Genomic DNA, 25226 nt, shown 5'->3' with positions numbered 1-25226 from the left:
CACGTCGAGAAAGTATAAACTGAAGAAAAGAGCATCAATGATGTTCCCATTGCAAAAGAATTTCCCGATGTATTTCCGAAAGAATTACCGGGATTACCCCCATATCGAACCGTTGAATTTCAAATAGATCTTGTACCAGGAGCTGCACCAATAGCTCGTGCTCCTTACAGACTCGCACCCACGAGATGAAAGAACTGCAAAGCCAATTACAAGAACTTTTAGAGCGTGGTTTCATTCGACCAAGCACATCACCGTGGGGAGCTCCTGTTTTGTTTGTCAAGAAGAAAGATGGTACATTCAGGTTGTGTATCGACTACCGAGAGTTGAACAAACTTACCATCAAGAACCGCTACCCACTACCAAGAATCGACGACTTATTTGATCAACTACAAGGCTCGTCTGTTTATTCAAAGATTGACTTACGTTTCGGGTATCATCAAATGCGGGTGAAAGAAGATGATATTCCAAAGACTGCTTTCAGAACACGTTACGGTCATTATGAGTTTATGGTCATGCCGTTTGGTTTAACTAATGCACCAGCTGTGTTCATGGACCTTATGAACCGAGTGTGTGGACCATACCTTGACAAGTTTGTCATTGTTTTCATTGATGACATACTTATTTACTCAAAGAATGACCAAGAACACGGTGAACATTTGAGAAAGGTGTTAGAAGTATTGAGGAAGGAAGAATTGTACGCTAAGTTTTCAAAGTGTGCATTTTGGTTGGAAGAAGTTCAATTCCTCGGTCACATAGTGAACAAAGAAGGTATTAAGGTGGATCCGGCAAAGATAGAAACTGTTGAAAAGTGGGAAACCCCAAAAAACTCCGAAACACATACGCCAGTTTTTAGGACTAGCTGGTTACTACAGAAGGTTCATCCAAGACTTTTCCAGAATAGCAAAACCCTTGACTGCATTAACGCATAAAGGGAAGAAATTTGAATGGAATGATGAACAAGAGAAAGCGTTTCAGTTATTGAAGAAAAAGCTAACTACGGCACCTATATTGTCATTGCCTGAAGGGAATGATGATTTTGTGATTTATTGTGATGCATCAAAGCAAGGTCTCGGTTGTGTATTAATGCAACGAACAAAGGTGATTGCTTATGCGTCTTGACAATTGAAGATTCACGAACAAAATTATACGACGCATGATTTGGAATTAGGCGCGGTTGTTTTTGCATTAAAGACTTGGAGGCACTACTTATATGGGGTCAAAAGTATTATATATACCGACCACAAAAGTCTTCAACACATATTTAATCAGAAACAACTGAATATGAGGCAGCGTAGGTGGATTGAATTGTTGAATGATTACGACTTTGAGATTCGTTACCACCCGGGGAAGGCAAATGTGGTAGCCGATGCCTTTAGCAGGAAAGACAGAGAACCCATTCGAGTAAAATCTATGAATATAATGATTCATAATAACCTTACTACTCAAATAAAGGAGGCGCAACAAGGAGTTTTAAAAGAGGGAAATTTAAAGGATGAAATACCCAAAGGATCGGAGAAGCATCTTAATATTCGGGAAGACGGAACCCGGTATAGGGCTGAAAGGATTTGGGTACCAAAATTTGGAGATATGAGAGAAATGGTACTTAGAGAAGCTCATAAAACCAGATACTCAATACATCCTGGAACGGGGAAGATGTACAAGGATCTCAAGAAATATTTTTGGTGGCCGGGTATGAAAGCCGATGTTGCTAAATACGTAGGAGAATGTTTGACGTGTTCTAAGGTCAAAGCTGAGCATCAGAAACCATCAGGTCTACTTCAACAACCCGAAATCCCGGAATGGAAATGGGAAAACATTACCATGGATTTCATCACTAAATTGCCAAGGACTGCAAGTGGTTTTGATACTATTTGGGTAATAGTTGATCGTCTCACCAAATCAGCACACTTCCTGCCAATAAGAGAAGATGACAAGATGGAGAAGTTAGCACGACTGTATTTGAAGGAAGTCGTCTCCAGACATGGAATACCAATCTCTATTATCTCTGATAGGGATGGCAGATTTATTTCAAGATTCTGGCAGACATTACAGCAAGCATTAGGAACTCGTCTAGACATGAGTACTGCCTATCATCCACAAATTGATGGGCAGAGTGAAAGGACGATACAAACGCTTGAAGAAATGCTACGGGCATGTGTTATTGATTTCGGAAACAGTTGGGATCGACATCTACCGTTAGCAGAATTTTCCTACAACAACAGCTACCATTCAAGCATTGAGATGGCGCCGTTTGAAGCACTTTATGGTAGAAAGTGCAGGTCTCCGATTTGTTGGAGTGAAGTGGGGGATAGACAGATTACGGGTCCGGAGATTATACAAGAAACTACCGAGAAGATCATCCAAATTCAACAACGGTTGAAAACCGCCCAAAGTCGACGAAAGAGCTACGCTGACATTAAAAGAAAAGATATAGAATTTGAAATTGGAGAGATGGTCATGCTTAAAGTTGCACCTTGGAAAGGCGTTGTTCGATTTGGTAAACGAGGGAAATTAAATCCAAGGTATATTGGACCATTCAAGATTATTGATCGTGTCGGACCAGTAGCTTACCGACTTAAGTTACCTCAACAACTCGTGGCTGTACATAACACTTTCCATGTCTCGAATTTGAAGAAATGTTTTGCTAAAGAAGATCTCACTATTCCGTTAGATGAAATCCAAATCAACAAAAAACTCCAATTCATCGAAGAACCCGTCGAAATAATGGATCGTGAGGTTAAAAGACTTAAGCAAAACAAGATACCAATTGTTAAGGTTTGATGGAATCCTCGTAGAGGACCCGAGTTCACCTGGGAGCGTGAAGATCAGATGAAGAAGAAATACCCGCATCTATTTCCAGAAGATTCGTCAACACCTTCAACAGCTTAAAATTTCGGGACGAAATTTATTTAACGGGTAGGTACTGTAGTGACCCGAACTTTTTCATGTTTATATATATTAATTAAGATTGATATTTACATGATTAAATGTTTCCAATATGTTAAGCAATCAAACTTGTTAAGACTTGATTAATTGAAATATGTTTCATATAGACAATTGACCAACCAAGTTGACCGGTGATTCACGAACGTTAAAACTTGTAAAAACTATATGATGACATATATATGGATATATATATATTTAACATGATACTATGATAAGTAAACATATCATTAAATATATTAACAATGAACTACATATGTAAAAACAAGACTACTAACTTAATGATTTTTAAACGAGACATATATGTAACGATTATCGTTGTAAAGACATTTAATGTATATATATCATATTAAGAGATATTCATACATGATAATATCATGATAATATAATAATTTAAAATCTCATTTGATATTATAAACATTGGGTTAACAACATTTAACAAGATCGTTAACCTAAAGGTTTCAAAACAACACTTACATGTAACGACTAACGATGACTTAACGACTCAGTTAAAATGTATATACATGTAGTGTTTTAATATGTATTTATACACTTTTGAAAGACTTCAATACAGTTATCAAAATACTTCTACTTAACAAAAATGCTTACAATTACATCCTCGTTCAGTTTCATCAACAATTCTACTCGTATGCACCCGTATTCGTACTCGTACAATACACAGCTTTTAGATGTATGTACTAGTGGTATATACACTCCAATGATCAGCTCTTAGCAGCCCATGTGAGTCACCTAACACATGTGGGAACCATCATTTGGCAACTAGCATGAAATATCTCATAAAATTACAAAAATATGAGTAATCATTCATGACTTATTTACATGAAAACAAAATTACATATCCTTTATATCTAATCCATACACCAACGACCAAAAACACCTACAAACACTTTCATTCTTCAATTTTCTTCATCTAATTGATCTCTCTCAAGTTCTATCTTCAAGTTCTAAGTGTTCTTCATAAATTCTTCAAGTTCTAGTTACATAAAATCAAGAATACTTTCAAGTTTGCTAACTCACTTCCAATCTTGTAAGGTGATCATCCAACCTCAAGAAATCTTTGTTTCTTATAGTAGGTTATCATTCTAATACAAGGTAATAATCATATTCAAACTTTGGTTCAATTTCTATAACTATAACAATCTTATTTCAAGTGATGATCTTACTTGAACTTGTTTTCGTGTCATGATTCTGCTTCAAGAACTTCGAGCCATCCAAGGATCCGTTGAAGCTAGATCCATTTTTTTCTTTTCCAGTAGGTTTATCCAAGGAACTTAAGGTAGTAATGATGTTCATAACATCATTCGATTCATACATATAAAGCTATCTTATTCGAAGGTTTAAACTTGTAATCACTAGAACATAGTTTAGTTAATTCTAAACTTTTTCGCAAACAAAAGTTAATCCTTCTAACTTGACTTTTAAAATCAACTAAACACATGTTCTATATCTATATGATATGCTAACTTAATGATTTAAAACCTGGAAACACGAAAAACACCGTAAAACCGGATTTACGCCGTCGTAGTAACACCGCGGGCTGTTTTGGGTTAGTTAATTAAAAACTATGATAAACTTTGATTTAAAAGTTGTTATTCTGAGAAAATGATTTTTATTATGAACATGAAACTATATCCAAAAATTATGGTTAAACTCAAAGTGGAAGTATGTTTTCTAAAATGGTCATCTAGACGTCGTTCTTTCGACTGAAATGACTACCTTTACAAAAACGACTTGTAACTTATTTTTCTGACAATAAACCTATACTTTTTCTGTTTATATTCATAAAATAGAGTTCAATATGAAACCATAGCAATTTGATTCACTCAAAACGGATTTAAAATGAAGAAGTTATGGGTAAAACAAGATTGGATAATTTTTCTCATTTTAGCTACGTGAAAATTGGTAACAAATCTATTCCAACCATAACTTAATCAACTTGTATTGTATATTATGTAATCTTGAGATACCATAGACACGTATACAATGTTTCGACCTATCATGTCAACACATCTATATATATTTCTGAACAACCATAGACACTCTATATGTGAATGTTGGAGTTAGCTATACAGGGTTGAGGTTGATTCCAAAATATATATAGTTTGAGTTGTGATCAATACTGAGATACGTATATACTGGGTCGTGGATTGATTCAAGATAATATTTATCGATTTATTTCTGTACATCTAACTGTGGACAACTAGTTGTAGGTTACTAACGAGGACAGCTGACTTAATAAACTTAAAACATCAAAATATATTAAAAGTGTTGTAAATATATTTTGAACATACTTTGATATATATGTATATATTGTTATAGGTTCGTGAATCAACCAGTGGCCAAGTCTTACTTCCCGACGAAGTAAAAATCTGTGAAAGTGAGTTATAGTCCCACTTTTAAAATCTAATATTTTTTGGGATGAGAATACATGCAGGTTTTATAAATGATTTACAAAATAGACACAAGTACGTGAAACTACATTCTATGGTTGAATTATCGAAATTGAATATGCCCCTTTTTATTAAGTCTGGTAATCTAAGAATTAGGGAACAGACACCCTAATTGACGCGAATCCTAAAGATAGATCTATTGGGCCTAACAAACCCCATCCAAAGTACCGGATGCTTTAGTACTTCGAAATTTATATCATATCCGAAGGGTGTCCCAGAATGATGGGGATATTCTTATATATGCATCTTGTTAATGTCGGTTACCAGGTGTTCACCATATGAATGATTTTTATCTCTATGTATGGGATGTGTATTGAAATATGAAATCTTGTGGTCTATTATTATGATTTGATATATATAGGTTAAACCTATAACTCACCAACATTTTTGTTGACGTTTTAAGCATGTTTATTCTCAGGTGATTATTAAGAGCTTCCGCTGTCGCATACTTAAATAAGGACGAGATTTGGAGTCCATGCTTGTATGATATTGTGTAAAAACTGCATTCAAGAAACTTATTTTGTTGTAACATATTTGTATTGTAAACCATTATGTAATGGTCGTGTGTAAACATGATATTTTAGATTATCATTATTTGATAATCTACGTAAAGCTTTTTAAACCTTTATTGATGAAATAAAGGTTATGGTTTGTTTTAAAATGAATGCAGTCTTTGAAAAACATCTCATATAGAGGTCAAAACCTCGCAACGAAATCAATTAATATGGAACGTTTTTAATCAATAAGAACGGGACATTTCATAATCCAGGACAAAGGACAATTAACCCATGGGCATAAAACTAAAATCAACACGTCAAACATCATGATTACGGAAGTTTAAATAAGCATAATTCTTTTATTTCATATTTAATTTCCTTTATTTTATATTTAATTGCACTTCTAATTATCGCATTTTTATTGTTATTATATTTAATTGCACTTCTAATTATCGCACTTTTTAATTATCGCAAGTTTATTTTATCGCACTTTTATTATTCGCAATTTCATTATCGTTATTTACTTTACGCTTTAAATTAAGTCTTGTATTTATTTATTATTTTACATTTGGTTTTAACTGCGACTAAAGTTTTAAAATCGATAAACCGGTCATTAAACGGTAAAAACCCCCCTTTATAATAATAATATTACTTATATATATATTTGTATTTCTATAAAAGTAAACTAATATAGCGTTAAGCTTTGTTTAAAGATTTTCCCTGCGGAACGAACCGGACTTACTAAAAACTACACTACTGTACGATTAGGTACACTGCCTATAGTGTTGTAGCAAGGTTTAGGTATATCCATTCAATAAATAAATAAATATCTTGTGTAAAATTGTATCGTATTTAATAGTATTTTCTTGTAAAATTTAATAGTATTTTATACCCCTCCGCTACCACATCAAGTTATTTTTGGCGCCGCTGCCGGAGAAAGTCTTAAACGCCGAAAGCGCAACAATAAAAAAAAATAAAAATTTTTAGTTTACTTTTATTAAAATTCGTTTTTATAAAAATACGTTTTAAATATTCGAAAATATAAAAAGAAAAACAAAAATATAAGTATTTTTAAGATTTTGTTAAATATTTAAGTTTTATAAAGTTTCTTTATTTTTATATAAGTTTTATTTAAGTATTTTGTTTTTATTTAAAACATAAAAATAAAAAAAAACGCGTCAAGTTTTAAACTGTACCAGAGTTGAATTTTGGAACCCCGCGACTCGCGGAGTTTGCAGCCTCGACTACCGCAACTCGCGGAGCTACCCTGACACCGACAGAAACCCTAATCTGCATTTAATTACGGAGTAATTATTAATTATTATTATTATTAACCCTAAATAATTATTATTATTATTATTATTAGTTTTATTTTAAAGTTTCTTTTTATTTAATTTGTTTTATTTAGTTAAATTAGTTTAATTAAAATATAAAATTAATAGTTTTAATAAATAATTAATATAAAAATAATATTTTTTATAAAATTTGTAATTTTTTACAACTTTTTGTATATTTTTATATTTTGTCCCTTTTTAATCGTTTTAGCGTAACTTTTGTATTTTTCGCTCATATTTAGTTTAAACTTAGTTTTTGCCATAGTTATTTTTACTTCTAGATTTTTAGGCTTTGCCGTAGAATTCCTTAAGTGCTTTTTCTTTAGACTAAGATTTAGGTACTTTAGAATTTTGCGACGCCTTTTTAAGTTTTAGTTTCTTTTTAAGTTATTTCCATTTGGGATTTAGTTTTTCTTGTAAACTTTAATATTTTTAGACGACTTTTACCTATGTATCAATTATCATTCCAATTAGTAATCTCAATTTGCGATTATAATTTTAAGTTAGTTGTAGTAATAAGGTTAGGTTAGTCAAGTGTTTTTAAGTTTTATAAGTTTCTTTTATTTTTCCGTCACCTTTTATTTTTCAACCATTTTTCTTTTTCGACCTTTTTCGACACGCTCTTTTTCTTTCTTATTTCTCGCTATTCTAGTTTTAGGACATAGATTTTTATTCTACTTCTTATCTAAATTTCTTAAAATTACGAAAATTTATTTTAAGTGGTTAAATTAATAGACATCAAAATTTTCTGGTTCGTAGTAATAGTTGGATTTGTACGTGGACCGGGTTATTGGAGCCAAACAGTCCTCAATTATATTGAGACCAAACGAATCCTGCCCCTCTGCTGCATCTTTTGGCTATTCGAAACGTGGGCAAAATCAGAAAAGTCTATTGATTGGATAACTTATTATAATTTTTCTTTCCTTTTAAAAACTAATAGGATATTCAGTGAATGCACCGAGCAAGACGTTCACCACCTTTTGTACGTTCACCATCTGTAACTAGATCAAGACATTTAGCAAATATAACCGCCGTTGATTTTTCTTTAGAATCGTCATCCAGTCGACCAAGTACTCCAGTTCAAATTTCCGATAATCCATTTTTTGAACCCGACCTCACAATTGAGAATCCGGAGAATATTCAGGAACGATTCATAGATCCTGAACCACTAAACTTTCCTCCGGAACCACCAATCATTCAAACAGAGATTGTTGAGGAACGAACCATTAAATCAGAATCCTCTTGTGATTCCGATTCAACAAATTCAATTATGGAGAATCTGGAACCTTTAAGTATGGAAGACCGAATGAGAGCTAAACGCACTGGCCAAGGTCACGCAATTACTCATCCAGACATTAATGCGCCAGATTATGAAATCAAAGGACAAATTCTACACATGGTGACTAATCAATGCCAATTTAGTGGTGCGCCGAAGGAAGATCCAAATGAACATCTACGTACCTTTAATATGATCTGCACACTATTTAAAATCCGAGAAGTGGAGGATGAACAGATATATCTCATGTTATTTCCCTGGACTTTAAAGGGAGAAGCCAAAGATTGGTTGGAATCGTTACCTGAAGGGGCGATTGATACATGGGATGTTTTAGTTGAAAAATTTCTTAAACAATTCTTTCCTGCATCTAAAGCCGTAAGACTTCAAGGAGAAATTGTTACATTCACACAGAAGCCGAATGAAACTCTATATGAGGCGTGGACAAGATTTGGAAAGTTATTAAGAGGATGTCCGCAACATGGTTTAGACACCTGTCAAATAGTACAAAGATTCTACCAAGGATGCGACATCACTACAAGGAAAGACATAGATATAGCAGCTGGTGGTTCTATTATGAAGAAAACCGAAACTGATGCTTACAAAATTATTGATAACACTGCTTCCCACTCACATGAGTGGCACCAAGAAAAAGATATCGTTAGATCATCTAAAGCAGCTAGAGCCGATTCTAGCCATGACTTAGATTCCATTTCCGCAAAGATAGATGCTATGGAGAGACGAATGGAAAAGATGACTAAAGATATTCACTCAATAGGAATTAGTTGTGAGCAGTGTGGAGGACCACATTTGACAAAAGATTGTCTCAGTATTGAATTAACAATGGAACAAAGAGAGAATATTTCATACATAAACCAAAGGCCTGGAAATAATTATCAACCGCCAAGACCGATTTACAATCAAAACCAGAACTATAACCGAAATATTCCATACAACAACCAACAAGGTCCTAGCAATCAACAAGTATCCAATAATACTTACAACCAGCAAAGACCTAATTTTCAAAACAAACCACTACAACAAACCGATGATAAACAGCCGAATTTAGAAGATATGATGACGAAGCTAGTTGAAACTCAAACGCAGTTTTTCACATCTCAGAAACAAACTAATGAACAAAATGCTCAAGCATTTAGAAATCAACAAGCTTCTATTCAAAACTTGGAACAAGAAGTAAGTAACCTAGCAAGGTTAATAGGTGAAAGAAAACCGGGAAGTTTACCTAGTGATACAAATGCTAACCCCCGGAATGAAACAGCTAAAGCCATTACCACAAGAAGTGGTACAACACTTAAACCACCTAAAATACCTGTAACTTCTGATGAAGCTATTCCTACTTCACAAGAACCACAACCTGATCAAGATAAGGAAAAAGAACCGGTAGTTGAAAAGGTTAATGAAGATAACACAGTTATGGCTAAACCTTATGTTAAACCATACCAACCACCACTTCCTTACCCGAGTAAAATGAAGAAAGAGAAACTTGAAGCCGAGCAATCCAAATTCTTGGATATGTTTAAACAGATAAATGTAAATCTTCCTTTCATTGATGTGATTTCAGGAATGCCTAGATATGCTAAATTCTTGAAAGATCTAATCTCAAATAGAAAGAAAATGGAAGAACTCTCGGCTGTTACTATGAATGCTAATTGTTCAGCAGTGCTGTTGAATAAGATACCAGAAAAACTATCTGATCCAGGAAGTTTCACAATTCCATGTTTTCTGGGTAGTCTTAGTTCAATAGAAGCATTGGCAGACTTAGGTGCTAGTATAAATCTAATGCCGTATTTACTATACGCTAAACTAGACCTTGGAGAATTGAAACCAACCAGAATAAGCATACAACTAGCCGATAGATCAATAAAATATCCTAGAGGGATAATGGAAAACATGCTAGTTAAAGTTGGTACTTTAGTATTTCCAGTAGATTTTGTTGTTTTGGACATGGAAGAAGATTCTCAAGTTCCTCTCATATTAGGAAGACCATTCTTAAACACGGCTAAAGCATTGATAGACGTGTTCGGTAAGAAATTGACCATAAGTATAGAGGATGAGAGTGTTACCTTTTCAGTTGATAGAGCAATGCAACAACCACAATTTGCAGATGATACATGTTATTATATTCAAACTATAGATGCACATGCAGAATTATTAGAAGAATTTCCAGAATTACAAGGAACAGGAGAATGTTCTTTAGGAGAAGGTAATGAACCAATTGATGAAGCTGAAATGTTAGCTACACTTATAGCTAATGGATATGAACCAACAACAGAAGAAATTCAAATGCTAAAAGAAGAAGACAGATATCGATACAAATCATCGATAGAAGAACCTCCGAAATTAGAGTTAAAGCCACTTTCAAACCATTTGGAATACGCTTATTTACATGGTGAATCTGAATTACCTGTAATAATATCGTCTTCTCTTACTGAAAATGAGAAATCACAACTCATTTCTGTGTTGAAAGCTCATAAACCAGCCATTGCATGGAAGATTCATGATATTAAAGGAATAAGTCCTTCGTATTGCACACATAAAATCCTTATGGAAGAAGGTCATAAAACGTATGTGCAACGCCAACGAAGACAAAATCCTAATACGCAAGATGTAGTTAAAAAAGAAATTATTAAACTGCTAGATGCAGGTTTGATATATCCAATTTCTGATAGTCCATGGGTAAGCCCAGTTCAATGCGTGCCTAAGAAGGGTGGCATGACTGTCATTACAAATGAAAAAAATGAGCTTATTCCTACTAGGACTGTAACAGAATGGCGTGTATGTATTGATTATAGAAAATTAAATGACGCCACCAGAAAAGATCACTTTCCCTTACCTTTCATAGATCAAATGTTGGAAAGATTAGCCGGAAATAGTTACTATTGTTTTCTAGATGGATTTTCCAGATATTTTCAAATTCCAATAGCACCCGAAGATCAAGAGAAAACCACATTCACGTGCCCTTATGGTACTTTTGCTTACAAACGCATGCCATTTGGACTTTGCAACGCCCCTGCAACCTTTCAAAGGTGTATGATGGCGATTTTTCATGACATGATAGAAGAATGCATGAAAGTTTTCATGGATGACTTTTCAGACTTCGGTGATACATTTGAAACATGTCTAGTTAATCTGGAACGAATGCTTATTAGATGCGAACAATCAAATCTAGTTCTTAATTGGGAGAAATGCCATTTTATGGTTAAAGAAGGCATCGTTCTTGGTCATAAAATTTCAAAAAAAGGAATTGAAGTGGATAGAGCTAAAGTAGATGTAATTGCTAAACTTCCACATCCCACCAATGTTAGAGGAATTAGGAGTTTTCTAGGGCATGCCGTTTTTACCGACGTTTCATAAAAGATTTTTCTAAAATTGCCACTCCTATGAATAAACTCCTAGAAAAGGATGCTCCATTCATCTTTTCAGATGAGTGTATCAAATCTTTTAATATTCTTAAAGAGAAACTCACTAATGCACCGATCATGATAACACCAAATTGGAATCTACCATTTGAACTAATGTGCGATGCAAGTGATTTTGCAATGGGAGCCGTTTTAGGACAAAGGATTGAAAAACGATTTCAACCTATATATTATGCTAGTAAGACGTTACAAGGAGCACAAACGAACTACACAACTACTGAAAAAGAACTCCTTGCTATTGTCTTTGCTTTTGACAAATTTCGATCATATCTCGTTCTAGCAAAAACGGTGGTCTATACCGACCATTCTGCTCTTAGATACCTATTTTCAAAACAAGATGCTAAACCAAGATTAATCCGTTGGATCTTACTCTTACAAGAGTTTGATATTGAAATTCGAGATAAAAGAGGAGCAGAAAATCTCGCCGCTGATCATCTTTCTCGTCTTGAAAATCCCGAATTAGAAGTTCTAAATGAATCAGCCATACAAGACAACTTTCCTGATGAATATCTATTGAAGATAGATTATAAAGAAATTCCATGGTTTGCAGACTATGCAAACTACTTAGTTTGTGGATTCCTTGAAAAAGGATTATCGTACCAAAGACAAAAGAAATTCTTCAGTGATATAAAACACTATTTTTGGGAAGATCCACATTTGTTTAAAAGTTGTCCCGATGGAATAATACGCCGATGTGTATTTGGAGATGAAGCTAGTAAAATATTAAACCATTGTCACACAGGACCAACAGGAGGGCATTATGGGCCTCAACTAACAGCAAGAAAAGTTTATGATGCTGGATTCTATTGGCCTACAATTTACAAAGACTCACACCTTCTTTGCAAATCCTGTGATGCTTGTCAAAGGGCCGGAAAAATAAGTCAACGTGATGAAATGCCACAAAATGTCATCCAAGTATGTGAAGTATTTGACATTTGGGGTATTGACTTTATGGGTCCATTTTCAAAATCTCATAATAATCTATATATACTCGTAGCCATTGATTATGTATCTAAATGGGCGGAAGCACAAGCTCTCCCAACTAACGATGCACGAGTTGTAGTCAACTTTTTAAAACGTCTTTTTGCAAGGTTTGGAACACCGAAACATTTAATAAGTGATCGGGGTACTCATTTCTGTAATAATCAACTTGAGAAAGTTCTTAAAAGATATGGAGTAACTCATAAAATCTCCACCGCATATCATCCACAAACAAGTGGACAAGTTGAAAATACCAACCGAGCTTTAAAACGTATTCTAGAGAAAACCGTAGGATCAAATCCGAAGGAATGGTCCATTAAATTGGAGGATGCACTCTGGGCTTTTAGAACAGCCTACAAAACTACAATTGGAACCACACCTTTTAGACTTGTTTATGGAAAAGCATGTCATCTTCCAGTAGAAATTGAACACAAAGCATTTTGGGCTTTGAAGACATGTAATCTTGATTTACATGAAGCCAGACGTCTACGATTAAGTCAACTAAATGAATTAGAAGAATTAAGACATGAATCATACGATAATTCGTTAATCTATAAAGAAAGAACGAAGAAATGGCATGATAAAAGAATCAGAAGTTCAAAAGAATTTAAGGAAGGAGACAGAGTTCTTCTTTTCAATTCACGATTCAAGCTATTTCCTGGAAAATTGAAATCAAGATGGTCTGGACCATTCATAGTCAAAAGAGTTTTTCCATACGGAACGATAGAATTAATAAATTCAAATGGGATTGAATTTAAAGTTAATGGTCACAGAGTTAAACACTACATAGATAGTCCGATGGAAGTCGACAACGAAGTTAATCACAATTTCGACACCACAGCTAACTAAGTGTGGGGAGAATCAAGTCTTTAAAGGATAATATGTATTTCTGTTAGAGTTAGATTGTCTGTTTTCGTGTAGTTCTCGAAAATGGAACCCGAGTGGTCTTTCCCTAGCAGACCCTAAAGAACTAGTCTTCTCCCCCCATTCTGAATTTTTATTTTTTTAGGAAATGAAGACTGCCTGTGAACTAAATCATGGTCTAATGCTACACGCTTTGATCACTAAACGTAATAATGACACACTTCTGAGTGAAATAGTATCAGTAATCAGAGAAAGATTGGACGGAGTTAGAAAAGAATCCAGATGCGAAGATAATAAGTTACAATTTGGTAAAGGAAAATCAAAATCCGCAGCGAAAAGAAGAGCACGACACCTAGAAAGATGTCACAAATGCGGAAAATGGTCACATGGAGGTAAATGTTCAAATAATCAAACCTATTCAAATACCAAATTTGTTACTTTATGCAGAGACGGACCGTTCATATGTTTAGAAGAAAAGACACTGAATGCTCGAGGTTACGCCTATGTAGCCATGGAAAACCAATTAAACCGACTATCTTATGAATGGGATAGATCATATAACTAAGAAATCTATTTCACAGGTATGTTTGTACAGTTTTTATTTTTTTTATTTTTATTTTTAACCTTTTGATAATAAACGCTAATTTGTTCGCTATAAAGTATTAAATTGGTATTGAATAAAATTAGGTTTAGCGACCGAAATTATTGATATCATTCAAAAATTTATTACATCACTGCGAAATTTAACGTTTATCCTTAAGGTATAAATATCTTTAATCAATCAACCCAAAATATTTCAAAAATTCGTCATGAGTTAAATTAGGTCAGGGAACCGAAATTACTTTACCGAAAAGAGGAGCGCATATTTTTGATAATATTTGATTGATTAAAGTGGGATAAAAAGCCAAAGAGATTTTTAATTTTATTTTTACCATGTTTTTAAAATTAATATATAAATCTTAAATTAATATTGTAAACTTTGTAAAAACAATATATTTAAAATTGTAAATATTTGAAAAATTAATATTAGTTTGGTGTGAATTTATAATATGAATTTTTAAATTAAGTTTGGTGTGAATTTTTAATTTTTAAAATATAAATTTTATTTTTATGCATTTTAAATTGTAAAGTTTGGTGTGAATTTTTAATATTAATTTTGAATTTTATATTTAAGTTGTGTGAATTTAAAAACAAAAATTTACTTTATCTCATTAAGTTAAAAATATGATTTTTAAAATTCGTCGTAAGTTGAAGACTAGGTCGTTGAACCGAAATTGCTTTACCCGAGGGAGGGACGAGAACTTTTATTATCATTATTTTTAATCTTATTGAATTAAAGTATGCCAAAAACATTAAAAAAACCCCAAAAATCTTATCTTTTAAAACAATCGCTACAAAAAGACAAATTTTAAAATTTTGTCGAGGGACGGACTAGGACATCGATCCGAAACGACCTCTTCCTAAATAACAAGGAAAACAAAATTTTAAAATTAATTACTTAATTGTTTTAATTAGTATAAGATATTAAAAAAAAAAAATTTATACAAACTCCGCGACTCGCGGAGTTTGAAGGGTAAAAACCCCACGACTCGCGGAGGGATCAAAAATCAGAAAAAAAATAAAAACGCAGAACTGATCAGTTGCACACCACAAACACACCAAATACTGCTATATACTGCGCAAAAACCCCGAAAAACACCCCCAAAATCACAATTTTTAACCGTTAATCATCAAATCTTTTACTAAAATCTTGTTGAGAAGGATGCTATCAAGGAATTACTCAAGAAAAACGGTAAATTTCTACACCTAAACACCATTTAATCCGAAAATTAGTGTTCTTGAGCAATTTTTTCCCCAATTTGATTTTGATGCGTTTTAGTGTAATTATGCTTAAATTGTTTATGTATTATGCTTGTATAACCTAGATTGATGCTATTTAACATGATTAGAAGCCTTAAACTTCAAATTTTGAGTAATCTAGGGTTTGTGTTCTTGAGCAAATTTGGGGCTTTTTGATATAAACAGGTTATGACCGATTTTTGTCATGAATTGTTGCTAAATTAAGTAGTGTAACATGTTTAGGTAGTTAAATGATCCAAACTTTGAGCCTAAACATGATTTTGAGAATTAAAGTGGACTTTTTCAAGTCTAAAAATTCATGAACTTGATTTTTGAGAGATAATGCCATTTGAAACTTGTTTAATTGCTAGTAATGATTATTTTGACATGTTATTTGAGTTGAATACTTATGAACTTGGCGAACATTTTCGTATATGCTTATTTGAAAAAGTGTAGATTTGATGAAAATATGAAAATGAGCTTAAGTTTGATATAAATTGATCATGTCATTGTAATTATTTTGATTGATGATTTTGCTGACACTAATGCATATTTGGATGCACAAAAAATTGTGTTTGATGTGTTTTGCAGACTGAAAGGGGTGAATCTTCATCCCAAGCTCGCAATGCTCCTGCTGAGAATGCAGAATAACAGGAGGTGGATAACTACTACAAGCAAGATATACCTCATCCAGTCATGACATTTTCTGATATGCACTTGGAAGATTTGCACCCGAACCTGAGATTTGACAGACTTTGGATAGATTATCCAAAATACCAAAGGGGTTTGCATACTCTTCATTCTAAAGTTGTTGAGGTACCTAGGGTCATAGAATGGGGACCATTAGAAGCTGTAGAATTAGCCGGGCCAATTAGGGAATTACTTGCACAGAGGTATGGTATTTCTACTTTTAACGACTGGGTACGTTTATTCACCATGCGTAGACCTGTATATAAAGTATGGTGTGAAGAATTGTTGTGTAGTATAGAATTAAATGATCGGGTAGCTAGTTTAAACGATCGATCTTTTATTAGATTTTTGTTAGGAGGTTCGATGCGCCACATGTCTTTACTAAACATGGCTCAGGCTTTACGTATATATACACCTGAGGAGTTAGCATCTGCCGATTGTAGAGGGTTGATACTAAATGGTAGAAAGATAGATGAAAATTTTGATACACATGGTGTATGGAGTCAAATGACAAGCCATCACCGATTCAAAGGGGGAAATTACTCTTATTTGGATATAGATAGAGCTGAATTAAGAGTAATTCATAGGTTTTTAGCTAATTCGATTACACAAAGAGGTAAGAACAAGGAAAAGGTAAATGAACAGGATTTGTTTTACCATATGTGTATTCGAGACCCACAAAGCGCTGTAAGTATACCTTATTGTGTGGGTTATTATTTATCAGCTATGGTTAGGGGGATGAGACCGCATAGCATAATAGGAGGTGGTATATTTATTACTTTGATTGCTGAATATCTCGGTGTGGATATAAGTCGGGGGGGATTATTAGTCGAAGAACCAGAACCCCGCGATACAATAGGTTTAAATGTATACCATGGTGCGAAAGTTTTGAAGAGGCGAAATAACGCCGCAGTACAATACCATGGTAGACATCCACAGGTTGAGAGAAACCAACAGCAAGGTAATGTAGGAGGGGGAAATAAAATGCAAGAAATACAAAGGTTTATAGCTTCACAGGAGTACGAAAATGCTAGACAGAGAGCATTTGAAGATTGGCAAGTTCATCAAAACCAAATCATAGCTTATTGCCAACATATAGGTAGAAACTATATTCCTACTCCAAAGCCCATATTCCCTCCTTGGTCTATAGAGATTCAACCACCATATCCTACGTATAACCCAGCCGAAGCATTTTATAGCACCTATGGTTATGCATGGAACCCCTATTGGTATCAGTATCATCCCTAGTCTACTTAGTTTTATTTATTTTATAATTTGTAATGTTGATACGTTTAATACTTATTTAATATTGTAATAGTTTTTATAATTTTCTAACTTTTATTCTTAGATTTTAATAATTTTTGAATGTGGAGTAATATACCAAACTTCAAAAATATGTATATATGTTTGCAGTTTATCTTATGTACACAACAGGGTAAAACAACGCATTTTCAAAGACTGACATTAAGTTCAGCAAAAGCAACTAATTTTGACGACAAGATGCAAAATATATGTGAAATAACAACAAGACGGAATGAACAAATGATATGCACCATTTATCATCCAGCAAGCAAACACAAATATGTTTGGAAAATTTTTATAAAATTTAATCATTTTCACACAAATCACCCTCAATAATTTAAATTGTTACTGATTTCTTGCAAATGAGGGCATTGCAAGATCTTAAGTGTGGGAAGGGGTTAAATTCTTTCGGATTTTAAAATTTTTTTTATCATAAACACTTGGTTACCATTAACTAGTAAAGTAGTAGTTGTATTAGAATCTAGTGCTCTCTGATAATAAAGAACAGCCCTAGTCTTATATACTGACTACCCAATTCTAGTAAAATTTTTCAAAATTTTCAATTAAATGAACTCAAAATCATGTTTATACATATTTATGAACGATAAAACTAAGTGTTAACACCAAAATTATTGTTACCTCAGAAAGGACATAAATTGAGAAACAAACCAAAATGTTAAAATTCATTTAAAATGGAATAGAGGACAATAAAAAGGAAAATAAAAACCAAGTGTGGGAAAATTCTCCAAGTTATTCAAAACATATGTCACATATTTTTGTAACAAATAACTGAAAATACTTTTGCTTTGGACTAAACTAAACTGTTTTACCCAATGAAAGAAAAGAAGAGATGGATCTACACGATGAATCAATTCCATCATTAAAAGGAAGTAAAGTCTTCCGAAAAAGAAACGCGCTTCTTGATTTAGGTCACGAAGTTGTCGTCCAGACCAGCTGTAGGTTGACAAAAAACCTAGAAAAGTCATCACTAAAATCAGCAGGAAATCCACGGACCTCAGCATTAAACAGGGTCGCCAAGTGGTCAGATTTATCCTAACCATGAGAAGGATTTATCTCGTACAATGGGGGGGGCACCATGCAAATTAGCTGGATAAGACTAATGAATCAAACCCCCAGAAAGGATAATCTCCTTAAAAGATCAAAATTAGCTTTTAAGCCTGATATTACTCAATCCTTGAGATTGACCTTAAAGATTATATTACTCAATCCTTGAGATTGACCTTAAAGATTGAGAATTACAAACTCATGGAATTCAATGAAATCTAAACTCGAGCCTGAACGAGAAAATATTTTGATCAAAATTACAAACCGATTTGTTTCCTAAAAACCCATTTTCAATGCGTTCATTACCATTGAACGTAAAATCCTAGGAATTCACCTGGAATTCATTAGGTCACCTGAACTAAATCGAGTGTCAACCGTAAGAACGGTGGTTGCATAGTGGTCAAAGATAGGACCTTGTGCCAAACCTACAAATTATAAGGGTGAGCTTTACTATTGCTCCTACAAAGGATAGTAATTGCGTTCGACACGTTATAGACCATAATTAAAAGCATGTCAGGAGACATTGCCTTAACAGTTGCTTGTTCAACGCTTTCCTTTACAACCGGACGGTAGTTTACCGAAAGGTAATATACGGGACAAGTAAACTGGACGTGTTGCTTTCCTAATACAAGGTTAGCAAGTGGGTGACACAAAACCGCAAGTTTTGAGCTAAAATTTTCAAATCTGAAACCCACCAAGCCCACAAAAATATTTTGCAAACACCGGTAAAGGGTTATTCCGGAAAACTTATCTAGGGTAAAAACTAGATTTAATTTTCAAAAGATCAAATGTTTTCATAAAGATCCAATTTCCATAATGGATCTAAATTTTTATAGTCATGTGGGACTGTAAACTATATCGTTACTACCATTGTTTATACCGCCGTATAGAAATCACTGATGTACAAAGTGTGAAGAATAAAGAAGTGATTCTAGTATTTCAAGACGATATTGCTTGAGGACAAGCAACGCTCAAGTGTGGGAATATTTGATAATGCTAAAAACGAACATATATTTCATAGCATTATTTCTCAAGAAAGACAAGCTTTTAGTTGCAATTGTTCTATTTAAAAGTGATATTCGTTTAAATAATAAAAGGTGAAGACAAAAGACAGATTCGACGAATTGAAGACGCAAACGACCAAAAAGCTCAAAAGTACAAAATACAATCAAAGAGGTTCCAATTATTGATAAGAAACGTCTCGAAATTACAAGAGTGCAAGATTCAAAACGCAAAGTACAAAATATAAAATTGTACGCAAGGACGTTCGAAAATCCGGAACCAGGACATGAGTCAACTCTCAAAGCTCGACGCAACGGACTAAAATTACAAGTCAACTATGCACATGAATATAATATAATATATAAATAATTCTTAAAAATTATATATATATTATATTAATATTTAAAACCGTCGGCAGACTAAGATCCAATTTGGAGTGAGCTGGAATTTCAAACTCCGCGACTCGCGGAGTTGGAAGGCAAAAAATGCCGCGAGTCGCGGAGCCCCAAAAACTGAAACTCTCTATAAAAGCAAACGAATTCTGATCGCAAAAATCATCCATAATCTATCTCTCTCTCAATATATACGTAAATATATATATATATATAATTTATATTTTAATTTTAATTTTAAATCCTAATAATAAGGGTATGTTAGCAAATGTTGTAAGGGTGTAAGTCGAAATTCTGTCCGTGTAACGCTACGCTATTTTTAATCATTGTAAGTTATGTTCAATCTTTTTAATTTAATGTCTCGTAGCTAAGTTATTATTATGCTTATTTAATCCGAAGTAATCATGATGTTGGGCTAATTACTAAAATTGGGTAATTGGGCTTTGTACCATAATTGGGGTTTGGACAAAAGAACGACACTTGTGGAAATTAGACTATGGGCTATTAATGGGCTTTATATTTGTTTAACTAAATGATAGTTTGTTAATGTTAATATAAAGATTTACAATTGGGCGTCCCTATAAATAACCATATACACTCAATCGGACACGATGGGTGGGGTATTTATATGTACGAATAATCGTTCATTTAACCGGACACGGGAATGGATTAATAGCCACTAGAATAATTAAAACAGGGGTGAAATTATGTACAAGGACACTTGGTATAATTGATAACAAAATATTAAAACCTTGGGTTACACTCAGTCGACATCCTGGTGTAATTATTAAACAAAGTATTAAAATCTTGTTACAGTTTAAGTCCCCAATTAGTTGGAATATTTAACTTCGGGTATAAGGATAATTTGACGAGGACACTCGCACTTTATATTTATGACTGATGGACTGTTATGGACAAAAACCAGACGGACATATTAAATAATCCAGGACAAAGGACAATTAACCCATGGGAATAAAACTAAAATCAACACGTCAAACATCATGATTACGGAAGTTTAAATAAGTATAATTCTTTTATTTCATATTTAATTTCCTTTATTTTATATTTAATTGCACTTCTAATTATCGCATTTTTATTGTTATTATATTTAATTGCACTTCTAATTATCGCACTTTTTAATTATCGCAAGTTTATTTTATCGCACTTTTATTATTCGCAATTTCATTATCGTTATTTACTTTACGCTTTAAATTAAGTCTTGTATTTATTTATTATTTTACATTTGGTTTTAACTGCGACTAAAGTTTTAAAATCGACAAACCAGTCATTAAACGGTAAAAACCCCCCTTTATAATAATAATATTACTTATATATATATATATATTTGTATTTCTATAAAAGTAAACTAATATAGCGTTACGCTTTGTTTAAAGATTTTCCCTGTGGAACGAACCGGACTTACTAAAAACTACACTACTGTACGATTAGGTACACTGCCTATAGTGTTGTAGCAAGGTTTAGGTATATCCATTCAATAAATAAATAAATATCTTGTGTAAAATTGTATCGTATTTAATAGTATTTTCTTGTAAAATTTAATAGTATTTTATACCCCTCCGCTACCACATCAACAACACATCTCTCTTTTATTGGTTCTTTCAATTTGAATATATTGAACCAGACCACTAAAGGTAGTTATAAGCCTACTGAAATATAACACGTTATCAGCACGAAGTGCTCCGTATAATCAAGGTTTATCTAAGCAAGCACACGTCACTAATCAAGGTAAGAAATTATCTAACTTTTATTAACTTCACTAACATTTATATTTATGTTATTTAATTTATATATGGTCGGTTATACCGCCTGAATTATATTTCTGTAATCTAACTTTTATTAACTTCACTAACATTTATATTTATGTTATTTAAGTTATATATGGTCGGTTATACCGCCTGAATTATATTTCTGTAATCTAACTTTCATTAACTTCACTAACATTTATATTTATGTTATTTAAGTTATATATGGTCGGTTATACCGCCTGAATTATATTTTCTGTAATCTAACTCTTATTAAGCTCACTAACATTTATATTTATGTAAATAAGACCTCATAATTGTACGCAACAAGTCATTTGACAACACGGTACTTTATGTACGCAACACGTCATTTGACAACATGGTACCATGGGTCGAGATTAATTCCGATCAATACGAATACGATGGGGTCTTTATATGTTATCTAACATTTATGATTACTTATGCAATTAATCATTATTTATTTCATGCATACTAATGTTTATTCTTAAAAGTTAAAATAAGAAAAAATAGTTTGTATTTTTATTAAAAGTAAATCTTAAAAGTTAAAATAAGAAAAAATAGTTTGTATTTTTATTAAAAGTAAATCTTAAAAGTTAAAATAAGAAAAAAGTAGTTTGTATTTTTATTAAAAGTAAATCTTAAAAGTTAAAATAAGAAAAAATAGTTTGTATTTTTATTAAAAGTAAATCTTAAAAGTTAAAATAAGAAAAAATAGTTTGTATTTTTTATTAAAAGTAAATCTTAAAAGTTAAAATAAGAAAAACTAGTTTGTATTTTTATTAAAAGTAAATCTTAAAAGTTAAAATAAGAAAAAGTAGTTTATATTTTTATTAAAAGTAAATCTTAAAAGTTAAAATAAGAAAAAGTAGTTTGTATTTTTATTAAAAGTAAATCTTAAAAGTTAAAATAAGAAAAGTAGTTTGTATTTTTATTAAAAGTAAATTTTAAAAGTTAAAATAAGAAAAGTAGTTTATATTTTTATTAAAAGTAAATCTTAAAAGTTAAAATAAGAAAAAGTAGCTTGTATTTTTATTAAAAGTAAATCTTAAAAGTTAAAATAATAAAAAGTAGTTTGTATTTTTATTAAAAGTAAATCTTAAAAGTTAAAATAAGAAAAAAAAAATCTTGTCCTTTATATTACTCATACGCGTTTTGACATAGTGACTTTATTCGTTAACGTCAACTAACGACGTTACAACGGTCATATATACATAACGGTTGTTAACGTCAACTGACGACGTTACAACAACTATATTTTTCAAATATAAAATAAACATCTCCGTTTTCACATTTTCACAAATCAATCTTCATTTTTCAGATTACTACTCTCAAAAAGTTTTTGTAAAAATGATTCACACAAGGATGATTTTTCCTATTGTACTGGTCATATTAACTATCATCATTGTTACTAATATACCACCGGGTGAACCTATATTCTATCCTGCCCTTGTGGTTTTATTATTTGTAATCATACCATTATTCTGTTGTTTGCTACTTATGAATTTAAAATGATTCTAATTTCATTTTATTATTTGTCTATGAATAGAAGTTGATTATGATTATGATTTATGTTATTCATCTTTTTGATAATAGAAAATGTCGAATTTGAAAAGGCTTAAATTTGCTCATTTAGAACAAGTGGGAACAACTACTTAACATGGGTTATGAATGTAGAAAAACATCTCGAATCAAACGGTATTTTAGAAACCCTGAATGAAAATAACAATTATTCCGAACAAGAGAAAGCAATAGTAAGTGTTTTTCTTCGCAAACATATTGACGAGTCCTTAGAATCTACATATTATATGATCGAAAATCCAAGTGTATTATGGAAAATACTCAAAGATAGATACGATATTAATTATCAAAAAAAAAAAAAATAACGGTGATCCATGAAAGAATAAAATTAAAGATATTAGTAGACGCTCTTATAAGAATTCCAGAGATTCTTATTAATGATCTGGTAACGTGGATCATCAGTCTAGTATTTCTTGAATACATGAACATCTTGTTTAGCTCTATAAATAAGTCCCAAAAGAAAAGAAAACGAGAGTGAATCTGTTGACAAATCTTGATTAAATTAACCCTGAGCTACCTTGAGACTTGAATGGTTTGAATTTTCTAAGATGCCTATTTTTTTTTATGTATCACTCATAAATAAATGGTTTTAGACCATAACGCATATGTTTTATTAAGTGTTATCTTTTATGTACTTCAGATTATAACTTGTTTGTAGGTAATATAATTTGATTATCTTGCTGAAATATAACTCATTATTTGCTTATCTTATTTGAAGTTTTAGTATGAATCTTGCAGAAATACAACATCAATTAAATGGTAAAGACCTATGTATTGCAGATAGTAGTAACATACACACTATGATCAAATCTAAGAAATATTTTATTGATTTAAATCAAATGAAGGAATTATAAATACTATATCAGCTCTTGCAAACTTGATATAAGAAACGAAAAAGGCAAAATTTCATATTACCAAATGGTACGAATTTTTTTGGTAAACAATGTCTTGTTTTCTCCCAAATCAAAGAGAAATTTGTTAAGTTTCTCTGATATATATCATAATGGATATGATTATCAGTCAATGATAATCGAAAATGAGAAATATCTATGTAGCACCGAAAAGCGCATATGATAAAAAGCGCATATGATGAAAAGCGCAGTGCATATGATTAAAAGCGCATATGATGAAAAGCGCATCGCATATAATTAAAAGCGCATATGATGAAAAGCACATATGACGAAAAGCGTAGCACATATGATTAAAAGCGCATATGGTGAAAATGATATATGATGAAAAGCACATATGGTGATTAATGAAAATCACATATGGTGATTAATGAAAAGCACATATAGTGATTAACGAAAAACACATATGGTGATTAATGAAAATCACATATGGCGATTAATGAAAAGCACATTGAGAAATAATCACCAATGTTTCTTGAAAGAATTCAAGGGTATATATATGGACCAATTCATCCATCATGTGGACCATTTTTCTAATAGACGCATCTAACGCATGGTCTCATGTTTGTGTGTTATCAAGCCATAATATGGCATTTGCAAAGTTTCTTGCACAAATTATTAAATTAAGAACACATTATTCTGATTACACCATTAAAAGGATGAGACTTGATAATGCTGGTGAGTTAACATCTCAAGCTTTTAATGATTATTATATGTCTACAAGGATTGTTGTTGAACATCCAGTTGCTCATGTGCATACACAAAATTGGTTTAGCTGAATCAATAGATAAACGCTTACAGCTAATAACTAGACAATTAGAAATGAGTACAAAACTCTCAATATTTATATGGGGACATGTAAA

This window comes from Rutidosis leptorrhynchoides, chromosome 6 (genome assembly GCF_046630445.1).
Source record: "Rutidosis leptorrhynchoides isolate AG116_Rl617_1_P2 chromosome 6, CSIRO_AGI_Rlap_v1, whole genome shotgun sequence".
NCBI classification, from domain to species: Eukaryota; Viridiplantae; Streptophyta; class Magnoliopsida; order Asterales; family Asteraceae; genus Rutidosis; species Rutidosis leptorrhynchoides.
Note: the sequence above shows the minus strand (reverse complement) of the source record.